Below are 16113 nucleotides of genomic sequence, written 5' to 3'. Positions count from 1 at the left end.
CCGGACAGCGTCTTCGTTCTCAGAGTCATCTGAGCAGTCGCTATGTTCAGTGTACATTGCGGCAGCGGGATCTAAGAATATGTCGCAAAGGTCTCACTAAGTACAGACTGCCTCTTTGACTTGGTCATCCCTTCTATTAAGTTGCATATGGACCTCCTCCACCAGGGACCATTCTGTCACATCTCTTTGCCATAAAACTATCTCTGGGGCACACTGAATCACCAATGTAATGGCTACTTTACGCTGCACTAGTACTATGATGGCCCACCTGGTAAACTTGTATGTCATCTCACTGCCCCTCGGCCTTTTGAAGTTACCCAGAAAGCAACATTTAGGTTTAAGAATTACTGGTAGGTGAGTGACCTGCGCCATTTCGTCCACTACTTGCTGCCAGAAACTACACACTGTACCACAGTTCCATGCCAGGTGAAGGAAACCAGCTCTCTTGGGCAATATCCCCAATGTGTAGGTAGTTTATGTGGCTGCGGGATAACAGGGTCAGAACTGACTGGCCATGTCTTTTAGGCCCACATATTGCGAGAACTGCCCTGGGCCCAGCCCAAAGTCTGTGCAAGCGTTTTCAAAACGAGATAAATGTTTTGTCGGGACATAAGTCTCTGAGTCACCCAAATCCCCATCTCTCTTCATAGCTGGAATGACATGTTCACCATCATCTGTCGAATCAGCTTTATTATCCACTTTGGTCGTGCAAGCATGCATGTGCCAATCCTAGTGGGCAAGAGGCTGCCTACACAACTGGTTTAGAGTGACCACAGAGGGGCTGCTCATTACCCTAGCACACCAGTGGATTACAATACATGCTCTGCAGTAAAGAAGAATGATTTCACAATCATTGATTCAAGCAGAGAAGAACACTGTGGGCCTGTTTGCAGTTGTGGGGACAGGAACTGCTGCAAATGCAGGTACGCTTACCTCTGGAAGTTTTTAACCCCACTGGTTAGGGAGAGGTCCTAAGTCACTCCCACCCATCAGCTAGCTACAGGCATAAAGGTGCCATTAAATGGCACTGTAGGAAGTTGGCTCTGTATGCACTAATTCAAAGTAAGGAATAGTATGCACTGAGTCCAAGGGTTCCCCTTAGAGGTAAGATAGTGGCAAAAAGAGATAATACTAATGCTCTATTTTGTGGTAGTGTGGTCGAGCAGTAGGCTTATCAAAGGAGTAGTGTTAAGCATTTGTTTTACACACACAAGCAATAAATGAGGAACACACACTCAGAGACAATTCCAGGCCAATAGGTTTTTGTATAGAAAAATATATTTTCTTAGTTTATTTTAAGAACCACAGGTTCACATTTTACATGTAATACTTCAAATGAAAGGTATTGCAGGTAAGTACTTGAAGGAACTCTGAATAATCACAATAGCATATATACTTTTCAAATAAATCACATATAGCTATTTTAAAACTAGACACCTAGTGCAATTTTCAACAGTTCAGGGGGAGGTAAGTATTTGTTAGTTTTGGTAGGTAAGTAAACCACCTACGGGGTTCAAGTTTGGGTCCAAGGTAGCCCACCGTTGGGGGTTCAGAGCAACCCCAAAGTTACCACACCAGCAGCTCAGGGCCGGTCAGGTGCAGAGTTCAAAGTGGTGCCCAAAACACATAGGCTTCAATGGAGAAGGGGGTGCCCAAGTTCCAGTCTGCCAGCAGGTAAGTACCCCCGTCTTCGGAGGGCAGACCAGGGGGGTTTTGTAGGGCACCGGGGGGGACACAAGTTAGCACAGAAAGTACACTCAGCAGCACGGGGGCGGCCGGGTGCAGTGTGCAAACACGCGTCGGGTTTGTCGTTGAAATCAATGGGAGACCAAGGGGTCTCTTCAGCGATGCAGGCAGGCAAGGGGGGGGGGGGGTGGGGGGGGGGGGGGCTCTTCGGGGTAGCCACCACCTGGGCAAGGGAGAGGGCCTCCTGGGGGTCACTTCTGCACTGGAGTTCCGATCTTTCAGGTCCTGGGGGCTGCGGGTGCAGAGTCTTTTCCAGGCGTCAGGATCTGGTAGTCAGGCAGTCGCGGTCAGGGGGAGCCTCGTGATTCCATCTGCAGGCGTCGCTGTGGGGACTCGGGGGGGGGGGGGGGGGGGGCAACTCTGGCTACTCACAGTCTCGTAGTAGCTGGGGAGTCCTCCTTGAAGTGTTGTTTCTCCACAAGTCGAGCCGGGGGCGTCGGGTGCAGAGTAGCAAGTCTCACGCTTCTGGCGGGAAACGCAGTTGTCTTGAAGTTGTTTCTTTGGAAACAAAGTTGCAGTTTTGGATGAACAGGGCCGCTGTTCTCGGGAGTTTCTTGGTCCTTCTAGAGCAGGGCAGTCCTCTGAGGATTCAGAGGTCGCTGGCCCTGGGGAAAGCGTAGCTGGAGCAGTTTCTTCAGAAGGGGGGAGACAGGCCGGTAGAGCTGGGGCCAAAGCAGTTGGTGTCTCCGTCTTCTCAGCAGGGTTTTACAGCTCAGCACTCCTCTTCTTCTTAGGTTGCAGGAATCGGAGTTCCTAGGTTCAGGGGAGCCCCTAAATACAATTTAGGGGTGTGTTTAGGTCAGGAAGGGCAGTAGCCAATGGCTACAAGCCCTGAGGGTGGCTACACCCTCTTTGTGCCTCCTCCCAAGGGGAGGGGGTCACATTCCAATCCCTATTGGGGGGAATCCTCCATCTGCAAGATGGAGGATTCCTAAAAGTCAGAGTCACTTCAGCTCAGGTTGCCTTAGGGGCTGTCCTGACTGGCCAGTGACGACTCCTTGTTTTTCTCATCACCTCCTCCGGCCTTGCCGCCAAAAGTGGGGCCGTGGCCGGAGGGGGCAGGCAGCCCCACTAGCTGGAATGCCCTGTGGTGCTGTAACAAAGGGGGTGAGCCTTTGAGGCTCACCGCCAGGTGTTACAGCTCCTGCAAGGGGGAGGTGATAAGCATATCCACCCAGTGCAGGCTTGGTTACTAGCCACAGAGTGACAAAGGCACTCTCCCCATGTGGCCAGCAACATGTCTCGAGTGTGGCAGGCTGCTAAAACCAGTCAGCCTACACGGGTAGTTGGTTAAGGTTTCAGGGGGGCACCTCTAAGGTGCCCTCTGGGGTGTATGTTACAATAAAATGTACACTGGCATCAGTGTGCATTTATTGTGCTGAGAAGTTTGATACCAAACTTCCCAGTTTTCAGTGTAGCCATTATGGTGCTGTGGAGTTCGTGTTTGACAGACTCCCAGACCATATACTCTTATGGCTACCCTGCACTTACAATGTCTAAGGTTTTGCTTAGACACTGTAGGGGCACAGTGCTCATGCACTGGTGCCCTCACCTATGGTACAGTGCACCCTGCCTTAGGGCTGTAAGGCCTGCTAGAGGGGTGACTTATCTATACTGTATAGGCAGTGTGAGGTTGGCATGGCACCCTGAGGGGAGTGCCATGTCGACTTACTCGTTTTGTCCTCACCAGCACACACAAGCTGGCAAGCAGTGTGTCTGTGCCGAGTGAGGGGTCCCCAGGGTGGCATAAGACATGCTGCAGCCCTTAGAGACCTTCCCTGGCATCAGGGCCCTTGGTACCAGGGGTACCAGTTACAAGGGACTTACCTGCATGCCAGGGTGTGCCAATTGTGAAAACAAAAGTACAGGTTAGGGAAAGAACACTGGTGCTGGGGCCTGGTTAGCAGGCCTCAGCACACTTTCAAATCAAAATATAGCATCAGCAAAGGCAAAACGTCAGGGGGGTAACCATGCCAAGGAGGCATTTCCTTACAGGCACCCTCTTCAAAAAAGCTTTATGACCATGCACTAGATAAGAAAGAAGACTGGACCTGCTGTTGATGACCAGAAAAAATCTCTGAAGTACTTGGCTTGCACCCTCTTGTCCCCAGAGCAAAGAAGTGAACTCCAAAGGTCATAAGGCAGACCTCCTGTTCAGGCTACAAGGATGCAAGCTGCAACTGGCCTTGGGCCCAGCTGTTGTCCTCTGGTAGAGTGATTCCTGACCCCTAAGTGTTGTTCCTAAAGTCCTGGAACCCTTGGATGTGCCAGGCTGGACATCGACCAACCCTGACAACCTGGGACTTGGAAATCTTTCCAACTTCAAGACCTCCAGAGGAACAGGACAAACCTGCCAAGCTGATTCAACAGAGGTGCATTGCTGCTGGGCTGAAGATTGACATTTTTTCCACTCTGAGCTTCTTGGCAGCAGCAGATCAGACTCTGCAGGGCACCACAGAGAAGGCACCCGGCCTTGTAGGGTCCTCTTCAACTACAACTTGCAGCATGGCCCATTAATGATTCAGAGCTCTGAAAAAGGGACTAAACAGGAACACAGAAACCTTGACTATGCAAAGGAATCAAGATGCCAAAAGTATTTGTCAGGCACAGGACCTTCCCTGAGCTCGAAATTCACATTTCTCCTACACGGAGGTTTCCTGCCAAAAATAAACAGCTTTATCAGGACGGTATCCAATGACTATCCGTCCTCATGGAGCCCTCCTGAGCTACAGCCCAAATGCCTTGACCCGATAACATTAAACATTTTTCACTTTAATTTTTGGAACTAATTGCCTGCGTAAAATCTCGGACCGGGCTGAATGTGGTTTCTGCATCCAACCTGGATTCTATCACTGCCAGTCTCAAATCCCACCTAGGTCCCTGTGTACAGCAAACAGTTGACAGCAGGTTGAGTTTTACATGTTTGATTTCATTTACAACTTTTAAAATATTATCTCCAGCCCCCCTTATTGGATTTGCTATCATTCTATTTATTAAAATGTACTCTATATTCTGAATACGATTTGGGATTTTAGTTGTGTGTTTTTTTACTTTATTACTGTTTTGGTTCTTTATAAATGCAATAGACACTGCCTTAAAATTAAGCCTCTCGGCTTTGTGCCCTAGTTACCAGGAGATGAGTTCATGTTGATTTAGGGATTTTGGAGGGTTCAACATGACAAGGATTGCGTTAATTGCTGAAGGTGGGTAGTCCCACTCCTTGACTAATAACCAAGTTTCTTACAAGTACAATCTGTCATGAGAATGGCAACACAGTGCTCGAGTCCAAGGTAACAGTCTTTTGCTCCCCCACAAGGTTTCCTTAACAATCCACTCACCAGAAACATAACAGACTTCTCTCCTCAATGAAACATGTTTTGACAATCTTGTAGAAACCCAATCTACAAATTAACTCCATCAGCTGGTGAAACCAGCTCTGAATCACATGTTTCAATCAAGCCATAAATAATAGGCAAATCCCCTACAAAGTTGGTCAAGTCACATACTTGTGAATGCCTACCACCCAAGAGAACCACACAGGGTGCTAAAAATAACATACAAATATTTCACACAACTCTTCCAATAAATACCTTATTAATACATAAACCATACCATTTAACCCACTCTCACACTGAGCAGAATGGGCGTCAGACAAAAACAAGGTACACTATATGCTGCTCATGCCGATGTTGGAAGCTACAGCATGAGACCTCATGGCATATCCTCATCTCTCCCTACCTGCAGCCATCCACAATCTTCTGCTTGGCTAAACACAATGCAGAAAAACAGTGCAAAACGTTTTGTACTGCTGTGTCCAGCTGCTTTCACCCACTTAAGATGGCGTTAAAACAGTGAAAGTGATATCTGTGGACACAGACCAGGTTTGGTGAGATTGGGGGGGGGGGGGAATAATTAAATAGAAGGTCAAAGGAATTGAACACTAGAATATCTACAGAGAGGAGACAGACGCATCATGTCCAGAGGAAGTGACAAGCTCCTCACTCCAAGCACGGTGGAAGCCTTCACTGAGAAACACAAGCATGTGCAGGTACGGAGTTGGCACTGCACAAATCTGGAGCCAGCCTAGAGACAAGATTGTGGCGAGAGCCTCCTCACAGTCAACAAGAATTGGCAAAGCCAATTCGTCTTGCCTAGCTAGATCTAATTTTTTTGACACTCTTCTGTGCAACGTGATTTAAGGTCATGGGGGAAAAAAAGCGATATTACGCAGCCATTGCTGACCACATCAGAGCACCCTTTTTTAAAACCCACACTACACAGCAGCCTGTGTGCAACTCTGTGCCTTCAGGACTCTTTTCCTTCAGGGCTTTTGTGGCTGCTCTAAACTCCTGTGATCCTTTAATTTCCTCTTTTCCTTGCAGAACACTCAGTCACACTGTCTGGCTGCACATTGTGCAAAACAAGCCTTTAAAAGAGAAGCACTGACTAGCAATCCAGCTCCTTTTGGAATACAGTCGGATGATCTTAAAGCTAATCAGACCCCAAAAACTTTTTATTTCAGCTCAACAGCTTCAGTTAGCATTCTATTTCAAAATGCATTTAGAACATCAGTTTCCAGTTTTAGGACTCAGTTTTAAAGCGTACATAATACTTCAGTTTGTAGATTCTTTACAACTTTATTTCCTATTCCCTCCAGTCTCTTATTAGTCAGGGATCCTCTTGCAGAGCCTTACATTACTGTTCTGCTGTAGTTTCTTTATTTTCAAAATGGAGAAATTAGAGTTTTGCAGAGAAATAATTTGGTGATACACGATTCACTGGAACAAGCCCACTTCTTGACACCAGACATTATGTGCATGTGTTATGTGAGGGGCAATCATCCTGCAATGTCATCTCCTGTCTCTTCCAAGCAGACATACTGCATCTAAACAGGAACTGCATTTCCCAATAAACATAGCAGGTTTAAGATCTAAAGAGGTTTTCTTTTATACTGAATCAAAGAAATGAACTTACGAAGACTGTGTGCAGAGGGCGTGAATGGGCAACTTATTTAAAACTAAAACATTAAGAAAATAATTAGGGATGAATTACCCTTTTAGCTGACATTTAGATACTGAAGGAAAAGCTTGGAATCCTCATTTTGGAGAGTTAGACATTTGTACCCTTTCAGGCATTCATGATTTTATGCCAGGATAACATGACTAAGATGGAGAATTAAATCATGAATATTACTCATGCTTCTGCCTCACCCTGGTATTTTTGAAAAGCTGATTTCAATTTCAAATTATCAACCTCACCTCTTCTGGGATTTTATGCTTACTATTTTTGCTTCAATTATTAATCAACATATTAAAGCAAGTGCTTACTCCTGGAAGAGATGGGGAGGTTATTAAAAGCAGGTTGTTACTGTAAAGACTGAAGATTTCCACCTCTTAAACAAAACTGTTTTTCAATAAAATAACTTATCGTATCACCCCATTTACTGAAGAGAGATCTAAGTATAGGCTGGATGTTTTATGCTCAATAATATCGAAGATCACACATACTACTTTAAATAGGAGAGCATGGAGAGACTTGCAACTGGTGAGCTATTTGCATTAAGAAATAATCAGCAGTGCCCACGGTAAAAACGGACCCAGAATTCAAATTCTAAATATCTGTGAAAAAGAGAATGTGCTAGCACATGGACCACAGAGCAAATAATATTGCTTCTTGGGAATCTAGTATTTCTTGATGTTCGTCATCAATTGTCATACATTCCTCTCTTGCTCCACCCACACCCCACCTGTTCAACCATACAGAACATTTTTTATTGCAAAACAGAAGTTGGGTACGTACTTGGATCATCGTGCAATCTAAACATGCCGGATGCATATGAACACAACAAAATAAGTTGACTGCTCAATGCACATGGACCCAAACGCTACATCTCCTATCAACTGCTAGTTGAAACACACCTTCAGAAATAAAGCATTTGTTTTTAAAAGTAGCTGACTTGCTTGTGAAGTCACACTTATTCCTACACCCAACACTTATTCCTACATCCAATGCTCACGTTTTCAATAAAATTAACATTTTGCTACAGAAAAACTGCTTGGATATGAGCATGCTCTTCTATTCTTCCTGTATTCTATGTCTGGCCTGGCTAAGGAGGACTGGCTCAACAATTCACCCAAGAGACTTCACAGAGAGGTTACCTCTTGTCCATGTAGTGACAGATCCTGAGGTCAACCTCCAACATTGTGTAACTCCCACCCAGCCTTGAGCCGAAGTATCACACCATGCCTGGTATAAAAAGTCTGTCTGTGGATCCACGATGTCCAAGCGGTGCCGTTTTACTACTGTAGTGTAGTTTGGCAGTGTTTTTGTTCACCTTTGTCCACTTTGCCTGCTTTTTTAACTTGTTTATTCAATGGCTTGTTGCTCTTAAGGTAGGCAAGCAGGAATTTTAATTACCTGTTTAGCTCTCATTATTACACAGTGACGAGTTCTAAGAATATGACTTGCATTCAGTCAATGCAGTTCAACACACGATTTCTGATCTAAGAGTGGGGGTTCTTTAGGACGAGGGCATTGTGCCTCCAATTTCGTCAACACATTCAAACTAAGCAGAAACATCAGTTACACCGGTCAGCCTCCCAATTCCGCTTTACTTAAGGTAGGGCACACAGTATGTAAAGTAATAGTGCACTAATTTCACACAAAAATACACTGGTCAGCACTAACTGTGGCATAGTAAACGTGTTCTTTGAAGAAGAAGAAAAAACGATGATCATACAGTTTGATGCATTCAAATGTGCATGCGAATCTACAGCACTACATTCCACGAACAGATGTCTACTGGGTAGGTAAAATTTTCTGTTTGATGCATGTGTGGCTGTAGATACAAATGCTTTGCATGGACTGTAAAGCAGTCCCCTCCTAGTAAGCAGTGGCTAGCCTGTTGGAGTAGCAGGAAAAATTGTCCTAAGGACTGCATGTACAACATTTGCTTGCTGACTAACTAAAACATCTACACAATAGTGTTTAGTAAATGTGTGTGGTGTAGACCAAGTAGCAGCTTTACAAATATCTGCTATTGGAATATTTCTAAAAAAAAAAGGCCATGGAAGCACCTTTTTTCCTGGTAGAGTGTACTTTAGGGACTACTGGTAGTTGTCTTTTAGCTTTAAGATCACAAATTTAAATACACTTGACTATCCATCTAGGTAATCCATTCTTTGAAACCTGATTACGCTTGCAAGGCGTAATGTGGTACAGGAGAGCTCTTAACATCAAGTGTATGGAGACCACTCTTTCAGCAACTGAGTCTGGCTGTGGGAAAAAGAGTGGAAACTCCATTGATTGATTAATGGGAAATGGTGAAACTATTTTAGGTAGGAATTTAGGGTTTGTTCTAAGGACTATTTTATCTTCATGTACTTGGAATAAGGGTTCCTCTAAAGTGAATGCTTGTATTTCACTGACTCTTCATAGAGAAGTTATAGCTACCAAAAAGCAACCTTCCATGAAGTAAATTGAAGGGAACAGGAGTGCATGAGTTCAAACGGTGGACCAATAATCTGGTCAGCACAACGTTATGGTTCTCTGTAGCAGCTGGAGAAACTCTGAGTGGAATAACTCTTGTAAGCCCTTCCATAAATGACTTAACAGGAATTCTAAATAAAGAAACATGTCTGTTTTGTAGGTAAGTGGCTATGGCTACTAAGTGAAGTCTAAAGGAAGAGTATGCTAAATTTGCCTTTTGTAACTGTGGCAAATAACACACAATGTCTTGTACAGAGGCTTTGAGGGGGATCAACATTTTTAGTCTGACAATATTATATAAAATGTTTCCATTTCGCAGCATAACACCGTCTAGTTGCAAGTCTGCGTGCTTCTTTAAGACTGTCCATACATTCAGAAGGAAGCTGTAAATATCCAAACTATGACTTCAGGAGCCATATTGCAAGATTGAGTGTTTTGGGGGTTGGAGGTCTGATTTGACCTCTCTTTTGAGTCAAAAGATCTGGTCTGTTTGGAAGTTTTTGACGTGGTACCACAGACAAATCCAACAGTGTAGGTGTAGGAAGACGTGCCCATGTTGGGGCTAGAAGAATGATGGTGTGTGATGTTTGCTTCAATTTGCGTATTAGAAATGGAATAAGTGGGAGAGGCAGAAAAGTGCAGTCAAATATCCCTGACCAATTCATCCATAGAGCATTGACCTTGGACTGAGGGTGTGGGTATCTGGATGAAAAGTTTTGTCATTTTGAGTTTTCTATGGTGGCAAAGAGATCTCTCTCCGGTGTTCCCCATAAGTGAAAGTATTGGTGAAGCACTTCACCCGCTGACTGGCTGTCCATTCCTGGGAGATATTCTGCCACTAATTGAATGTGATTGGGAGTTACCCACTTCCAAATTGTCTGATCTAGAAGGAACAATTGAGATGAGTGTGTCTCCCCGTTTTTTGCAGATAATACACTGTTGTCATATTGTCTGTATGGACTAACACTACCTTGTGTGAAATTTGTGTAATGAATGCCTTGAATGCTAGAAAGACTGCTAGCAAATCCAAATAATTTATGTGATAAGTTTGGTTAATGGGATCCCACTTCCCTTGTATGGTGAGGTTGGTGAGGTGAGCTCCCAAACCTATTGTGATGCATCTATTGTGAGAGTGATCTGAGTCGCGAAGTCCTAAAGGGACATCCTTTTGAAAGATTGGTGAGATTCCCCCATTGCAGAGAGCGGCGAGTCTGGTGATCCAACAACACTAGATCCTGAAGATGACCCTGTGATTGAGACCACTGATGAGAAAGGCACTGCTGCAGTGTACGCATGTGTAGTCATACATGGGGAACAATGGCTATGCAAGAAGCCATCACACCCAACATTTGCATTACCAGCTTTACTGTGTAAGTATGATTCCCTTATAATTTTGAGATGAGATTTTGAAACTATTGAATCCTTACTGGGTTTGGAAATGCTAATGCTGACTGTGTTCAGAATTGCTCCCGGATAAGGCTGAATTTGTGAGGGTTGAAGATGAGATCTGAGGTAATTTATTGTGAATCCCTGTAGGAAGTTGGCTCTGTATGTGCTATTTCAAAGTAAGGAATAGCATGCACAGAGTCCAAGGGTTCCCCTTAGAGGTAAGATAGTGGCAAAAAGAGATAATACTAATGCTCTATTTTGTGGTAGTGTGGTCGAGCAGTAGGCTTATCCAAGGAGTAGTGTTAAGCATTTGTTGTACATACACATAGACAATAAATGAGGTACACACACTCAGAGACAAATCTAGCCAATAGGTTTTGTTTTAGAAAAATATCTTTTCTTAGTTTATTTTAAGAACCACAGGTTCAAATTTTACATGTAATAGCTCATTAGAAAGGTATTGCAGGTAAGTACTCTAGGAACTTTGAATCATTACTTTAGCATGTATACTTTTTACATAAAACACAATAAGCTGTTTTAAAAGTGGACACTTAGTGCAATTTTCACAGTTCCTGGGGGAGGTAAGTTATTGTTAGTTTTCACAGGTAAGTAAGTCACTTACAGTTTTCAGTTTTTGGTCCAAGGTAGCCCACCGTTGGGGGTTCAGAGCAACCCCAAAGTTATCACACCAGCAGCTCAGGGCCGGTCAGGTGCAAAGGTCAAAGAGGTGCCCAAAACACATAGGCTATAATGGAGAGAAGGGGGTGCCCCGGTTCCAGTCTGCCAGCAGGTAAGTACCCGCGTCTTCGGAGGGCAGACCAGGGGGGTTTTGTAGGGCACCGGGGGGGACACAAGTCAGCACAGAAAGTACACCCTCAGCAGCGCGGGGGCGGCCGGGTGCAGTGTGCAAACATGCGTCGGGTTTTCAACGGAAGTCAATGAGAGATCAAGGGATCTCTTCAGCGTCGCAGGCAGGCAAGGGGGGGGCTCCTCGGGGTAGCCACCACCTGGGCAAGGGAGAGGGCCTCCTGGGGGTCACTCCTGCACAGAAGTTCCGTTTCTTTAGGGGCTGGGGGCTGCGGGTGCAGGGTCTTTTCCAGCCGTCGGGAAATGGAGTTCAGACAGTCGCGGTCAGGGGGAGCCTGGGGATTCCCTCTGCAGGCGTCGCTGTGGGGGCTCAGGGGGGACAACTTTGGTTACTCACAGTCGTAGAGTCGCCGGAGGGTCCTCCATGAGTTGGTTGTTCTCCACCAGTCGAGTCGGGGTCGCCGGGTGCAGTGTTGCAAGTCTCACGCTTCTTGCGGGGAGTTGCAGGGGTCTTTAAATCTGCTCCTTGTAACAAAGTTGCAGTTCTTTTGGAGCAGTGCCGCTGTCCTCGGGAGTTTGTCTTTTTCGAAGCAGGGCAGTCCTCTGAGGATTCAGAGGTCACTGATCCCTTGGAAAGCGTTGCTGGAGCAGGGTTCTTTGGAAGGCAGGAGACAGGCCAGTAAGTCTGGGGCCAGGGCAGTTGGTGTCTTCTGGTCTTCCTCTGCAGGGGTCTTTCAGCTCAGCAGTCCTTCTTCTTGTAGTTGCAGGAATCTAATTTCTAGGTTCAGGGAGAGCCCTTAAATACTAAATTTAAGGGCGTGTTTAGGTCTGGGGGGTTAGTAGCCAATGGCTACTAGCCCTGAGGGTGAGTACACCCTCTTTGTGCCTCCTCCCAAGGGGAGGGGGTCACATCCCTAATCCTATTGGGGGAATCCTCCATCTGCAAGATGGAGGATTTCTAAAAGTTAGAGTCACTTCAGCTCAGGACACCTTAGGGGCTGTCCTGACTGGCCAGTGACTCCTCCTTGTTGCTTTCTTTGTTCCCTCCAGCCTTGCCGCCAAAAGTGGGGGCCGTGGCCGGAGGGGGCGGGCAACTCCACTAAGCTGGAGTGCCCTGCTGGGCTGTGACAAAGGGGTGAGCCTTTGAGGCTCACCGCCAGGTGTTACAGCTCCTGCCTGGGGGAGGTGTTAGCATCTCCACCCAGTGCAGGCTTTGTTACTGGCCTCAGAGTGACAAAGGCACTCTCCCCATGGGGCCAGCAACATGTCTCTAGTGTGGCAGGCTGCTGGAACCAGTCAGCCTACACAGATAGTCGGTTCGGTTTCAGGGGGCACCTCTAAGGTGCCCTCTGTGGTGTATTTTACAATAAAATGTACACTGGCATCAGTGTGCATTTATTGTGCTGAGAAGTTTGATACCAAACTTCCCAGTTTTCAGTGTAGCCATTATGGTGCTGTGGAGTTCGTGTAAAACAGACTCCCAGACCATATACTCTTATGGCTACCCTGCACTTACAATGTCTAAGGTTTTGCTTAGACACTGTAGGGGCACAGTGCTCATGCACTGGTACCCTCACCTATGGTATAGTGCACCCTGCCTTAGGGCTGTAAGGCCTGCTAGAGGGGTGTCTTACCTATACTGCATAGGCAGTGAGAGGCTGGCATGGCACCCTGAGGGGAGTGCCATGTCGACTTACTCATTTTGTTCTCACTAGCACACACAAGCTGGTAAGCAGTGTGTCTGTGCTGAGTGAGGGGTCTCCAGGGTGGCATAATACATGCTGCAGCCCTTAGAGACCTTCCCTGGCATTAGGGCCCTTGGTACCAGAGGTACCAGTTACAAGGGACTTATCTGGATGCCAGGGTGTGCCAATTGTGGAATCAAAAGTACAGGTTAGGGAAAGAACACTGGTGCTGGGGCCTGGTTAGCAGGCCTCAGCACACTTTCAATTCAAAACATAGCATCAGCAAAGGCAAAAAGTCAGGGGGTAACCATGCCAAGGAGGCATTTCCTTACACAACCCCCCCCCCCCAAACGAAAGAGGATGAGACTAACCTTTCCCAAGAGAGTCTTCATTTTCTAAGTGGAAGAACCTGGAAAGGCCATCTGCATTGGCATGGGCAGTCCCAGGTCTGTGTTCCACTATAAAGTCCATTCCCTGTAGGGAGATGGACCACCTCAACAGTTTGGGATTTTCACCTTTCATTTGCATCAGCAATCTGAGAGGTCTGTGGTCAGTCTGAACTAGGAAGTGAGTACCAAAGAGGTATGGTCTCAGCTTCTTCAGGGACCAAACCACAGCAAAGGCCTCCCTCTCAATGGCACTCCAACGCTGCTCCCTGGGGAGTAACCTCCTGCTAATGAAAGCAACAGGCTGGTCAAGGCCATCATCATTTGTTTGGGACAAAACTGCCCCTATCCCATGTTCAGAGGCATCTGTTTGCACAATGAATTGCTTGGAGTAATCTGGAGCTTTTAGAACTGGTGCTGTGCACATAGCTTGCTTCAGGGTGTCAAAGGCCTGTTGGCATTCTACAGTCCAGTTTACTTTCTTGGGCATTTTCTTGGAGGTGAGTTCTGTGAGGGCTGTCACAATGGATCCATATCCCTTCACAAACCTCCTATAGTACCCAGTCAAGCCAAGGAATTCCCTGACTTGAGTCTGGGTTTTTGGAGCTGCCCAGTCCAGAATAGTCTGGATCTTAGGCTGGAGTGGCTGAACTTGGCCTCCACCTACAAGGTGTCCCAAGTAAACCACAGTTCCCTGCCCTATCTGGCATTTGGATGCCTTGATAGAGAGGCCTGCAGATTGCAGAGCCTTCAAAACCTTCTTCAGGTGGACCAGGTGATCCTGCCAGGTGGAGCTGAAGACAGCAATATCATCAAGATAAGCTGCACTAAAGGATTCCAACCCAGCAAGGACTTGATTCACCAACCTTTGGAAGGTGGCAGGGGCATTCTTTAAACCAAAGGGCATAACAGTGAACTGATAATGCCCATCAGGTGTGGAGAATGCTGTCTTTTCTTTTGCTCCAGGGGCCATTCTGATTTGCCAGTACCCTGCTGTTAAGTCAAAGGTACTTAAGAATTTGACAGCCCCTAATTTGTCTATGAGCTCATCAGCTCTAGGAATGGGATGGGCATCTGTCTTGGTGACAGAGTGGAGACCTCTGTAGTCCACACAAAACCTCATCTCTTTCTTTCCATCTTTGGTGTGAGGTTTGGGGACTAAGACCACTGGGCTAGCCCAGGGGCTGTCAGAGTGCTCTATTACTCCCAATTCCAGCATCTTGTGGACTTCCACCTTGATGCTTTCCTTAACTTGATCAGACTGTCTAAATATTTTGTTTTTGACAGGCATGCTGTCTCCTGTGTCCACATCATGGGTACATAGGTGTGTCTGACCAGGGGTTAGGGAAAAGAGTTCAGCAAACTGTTGCAGGACCTTCCTACAGTCAGCTTGCTGTTGGCCAGAGAGGGTGTCTGAGTAGATCACTCCATCCACTGAGCCATCTTTAGGGTCTGATGAGAGGAGATCAGGGAGAGGCTCACTCTCAGCTTCCTGGTCCTCATCTGTTACCATCAACAGATTTACATCAGCCCTGTCATGGAAGAGCTTAAGGCGGTTTACATGGATCACCCTCTTGGGGCTCCTGCTTGTGCCCAGGTCTACCAGGTAGGTGACCTGACTCTTCCTTTCTAGTACTGGGTAAGGGCCACTCCATTTGTCCTGGAGTGCCCTGGGAGCCACAGGCTCCAGAACCCAGACTTTCTGCCCTGGTTGAAATTCAACCAGTGCAGCCTTTTGGTCATACCACAACTTCTGGAGTTGTTGGCTGGCCTCAAGGTTTTTACTTGCCTTTTCCATGTACTCTGCCATTCTTGAGCGAAGGCCAAGTACATAGTCCACTATGTCTTGTTTAGGCCCATGAAGAGGTCTCTCCCAGCCTTCTTTAACAAGAGCAAGTGGTCCCCTTACAGGGTGGCCAAACAGAAGTTCAAAGGGTGAGAATCCTACTCCCTTCTGAGGCACCTCTCTGTAAGCGAAAAGCAGACATGACAGGAGGACATCCCATCTCCTTTTGAGTTTCACTGGGAGCCCCATGATCATGCCCTTTAATGTCTTGTTGAATCTCTCAACAAGACCATTAGTTTGTGGATGATATGGTGTAGTGAACTTATAAGTCACTCCACACTCATTCCACATGTGTTTTAGGTATACTGACATGAAGTTGGTACCTCTGTCAGACACCACCTCCTTAGGGAAGCCCACTCTGGTAAAGATACCAATGAGGGCCTTGGCTACTGCAGGGGCAGTAGTTGACCTAAGGGGAATAGCTTCAGGATACCTAGTAGCATGATCCACTACTACTAGGATGTACATATTTCCTGAGGCTGTGGGAGGTTCTAGTGGACCAACTATGTCCACACCCACTCTTTCAAAGGGGACCCCCACCACTGGAAGTGGAATGAGGGGGGCCTTTGGGTGCCCACCTGTCTTACCACTGGCTTGACAGGTGGGGCAGGAGAGGCAAAACTCCTTAACCTTCTGGGACATACTGGGCCACTAGAAGTGGTTGACTAACCTCTCCCACGTCTTGGTTTGTCCCAAATGCCCAGCAAGGGGAATATCATGGGCTAAGGTCAGGATAAACTCTCTGAAACTCTGAGGCACTACCACT

The 16113-nt window shown here is 46.5% G+C and overlaps 1 protein-coding gene across 1 annotated transcript in view; it reads right to left on the bottom strand.

The window, feature by feature from the left end:
• Positions 1-16113, bottom strand: part of FKBP2 (FKBP prolyl isomerase 2) — an 87085-nt gene that overhangs the window by 47401 nt on the left and 23571 nt on the right. The window lies entirely within an intron of this gene.

This window comes from Pleurodeles waltl, chromosome 9, assembly GCF_031143425.1.
Source record: "Pleurodeles waltl isolate 20211129_DDA chromosome 9, aPleWal1.hap1.20221129, whole genome shotgun sequence".
Classification (NCBI taxonomy): Eukaryota; Metazoa; Chordata; class Amphibia; order Caudata; family Salamandridae; genus Pleurodeles; species Pleurodeles waltl.
The sequence above is the reverse complement of the archived record's forward strand: the minus strand, read 5'-3'. Positions and strand labels throughout refer to the sequence as shown.